The sequence below is a fragment of the Leucoraja erinacea genome, chromosome 3, assembly GCF_028641065.1.
Source record: "Leucoraja erinacea ecotype New England chromosome 3, Leri_hhj_1, whole genome shotgun sequence".
NCBI classification, from domain to species: Eukaryota; Metazoa; Chordata; class Chondrichthyes; order Rajiformes; family Rajidae; genus Leucoraja; species Leucoraja erinaceus.
In genome coordinates, this window is record NC_073379.1 from 5,576,122 (window position 1) to 5,579,153 (window position 3,032).

Consider the following 3,032-nt stretch of genomic DNA (forward strand, 5'->3'; position numbering starts at 1 on the left):
TGATTATTGAGTATGTGTGCATGTGTATATACACACACTGACCTTTTTTTATCTGTCTCCCGTTATGTACTATATTTACATATTCTGTTGTGCTGCAGCAAGCAAGAATTTCATTGTTCTGGGACACATGACAATAAAACACTAGTTGACCAGTGTAAACCATTTGGGTCTTTAAGACAATTCAACAGCTTCAAGACAGCTGGCCTAGATAGAGTGGATGTGGAGAGGATGTGTCCAGTAGCGGAAGAATCTAGGACCAAAGGGCACGGCCTCAACATAAAAGGAGGTACCTGGAATGGGGATGAGATGAATATCTTTAGTCAGAGGGTGGTGAACCTGTGGAATTCATTGCCGCAGGCGGCTGTGGAGACCAAGTCATTGGGTATTTTAAAAATGGTGATTACAGAGAAGTGTGAGGGGTTGCATTTTGGGAAGTCTGACAAGGGCTGGACCTACACGGTGAATGGTAGGCCTCTGGGTAGTGTTGTAGAGCAGAGGGATCTAGGAGTACAGGTGCATCGTTCCTTGAAGGTCGAGTCGCAGGTAGATAAGGTGGTCAAAAAGGCTTTTGGCACTTTGGCCTTCATCAGTCAGCGTATTGAGTATAGATGTTGGGAGGTCATGTTGCAGTTGTATAAGATGTTGGTGAGACCACGTTTAGAATATTGTGTTCAGTTCTGGGCACCATGTTATAGGAAAGATATTGTCAAGCTTGAAAGGGTTCGGAGAAGATATACAAGGATGTTGTCAGGACTCGAGGGGCCTGAGGTACATGGAGATCCTGGGTCAGGCTGGGACTATTCCTTGGAGGATGAGGAGGATGAGGGTTGATCTTATAGAGGTGTACAGAAACATGAGGGAATAGATCGGGTAGACTCACAGAGTCGCTTGCCCAGAGTTGGGGAATTGAGGACCAGAGGACACAGGTTCAAAGTGAAGGGGAAAATATTTAATAGGAATCTGAGAGGTAACTGTTTCACACAAAGGGTGGTGGGTGTATGGAACGCGCTGCCAGAGGAGGTAGTTGAGACAGGGACTATCCCATAATTTAAGAAACAGTTGGACAAGGTACATGGATCGCACAAGTTTGGAGGGATATGGACCAAGCGCAGGCAGGTTGGACTAGTGTAGCTGGGACATTGTTGGCCGGTGTGGGCAAGTGAGGCCTGTTTCCACACTGTATCACTCTATGACTCTATGAAACAGGCAAATTGAACTGGCTTGGATTGACATCTTGGTGGGCATGGACGAGTTGGGCCGAAGGGTCTGTTTCCATGCTGTTTGACTCCATGAATGTATGTATGGGTTTCCACATGGGGCTATGGGTTCATCCCACATCCCAAGGTGAAGCAATTTGTTGGGCTAAAGGAGGGCTGTGAATTTCCCCTGCACAAGGCGGGTGGGCGGGCAAGAGAATCGGAGGGCAGTTGTGTTAACTGGAGGAGAATGGGTTGTGGTGAAGTAATGGAACTGATGGCAATGGTCCTGGAGCCTGCATAGGTGGGCCAAATAACGTTAAAGAAACCGTTAGACAGGTACATGGATAGGACAAGTTTGGAGGGATATGGACTAAACGCGGGCAGGCAGGACCAGTGTAGCTGGGACATATTGGCCGGTATAGGCATGTTGGGCCGAAGGGCCTGTTTCCACACTGTATCCCTCAATGATTCTCTATGATCTAATAGGTTCTTGATTAGGACGGGCGTCAAAGGTCACAGGGAGAATGGGGTTGAGAGGGAAAGATAGATCAGTGCCGATCGTATGGCGGAGCAGATTTGGGTGGCAGCGGTAGAGTTGCAGCCTCACGGCGCTAGAGACTCAGGTTCGATTCTGACCGCAGGCACTTTCTGTACAGAGTTCGTACATTCTCCTTGTGACTGCCTGCGTTTTCTCCGGGTGCTCCGGTCTCCTCCCACTCACAATATGTGAGAGTTTGTAGGTTAATTGGCTTCAGTAAATTGCAAATGGTCCACAGTGTGTGTAGGATAGTGCTTGTCTACAGGGTGATCACTGTTCTGTGCGGACTCTGTGAACTCGATGAATCTGAATGGCCCAATGCTGCCCCAATATCTTCTGGAACCTATTTGATCATTGCAATCCTTCGATTCCAGGCTTCCTTTTAAACTATTAACTTCTCAAGCACTAGGTATAGTATTGTGTACAGTAAGACATAGCTTTAAGGTGAAGGGAGAAAGATTTAATAGGAATCTGAGGGGTAGCTTTTTTGGCGGGTGTATGGAATGAGCTATCAGAGGAGGTAGATGAGGCAGGGACTATTGCAACGTTTAAGAAACACGAAGAAGGGTCTCGACCCGAAACATCACCCATTCCTTCTCTCCAGAGATGCTGCCTGTCCCGCTGAGTTACTCCAGCTTTTTTTAAGAAACAATTGGACAGGTACATGGATAGTGTTTAAGAAGGAACTGCAGATGCTGGAAAATCGAAGGTAGACAAAAATGCTGGAGAACGACAGGTTAGGAGGGATATCTCACCAAACGCAGGCAGGTGAGACCAGTGTAGGTGGGACATGATGGTTGGTGTGGGCATGTTGGGCTGAAGGACCTATTTCCACACTGTACGACTCTAAGAATCTACACACTCCCTTTCAACTATGAGTTTACACTCCCGGGGTTAGGAGTCAAAGCAAATAATCACTAAAATAAATACAAGAATCCCCTGAGGGATAGGTTGACCTTTCATTATCCTTGTCTTTACCAAGGAACATATATAAGTTTCTAAAAGAAGCTTCATTGCTGATGGCAAAATGCAAACAGCAGATAAGAAGTTAGCAACTGGACGAATGGATGGCAAATGTGATCAGAAAGTGCCAAGGATGATAAACTGTTTTAATATTGGCGCTGACAAGATGGACATCAAAATTGCTACCTATTGTAAGAGAACACGCACTTTGCTGCAGTGAACTCATTTCGAAAGTTATTGGGACTCGAGCATGGAACCACCTTGGGAATATGAAAGGTAAAAACATATTCTTTTCACAATAAACACTCCCAAGTTTATTTTATCGTGCCATC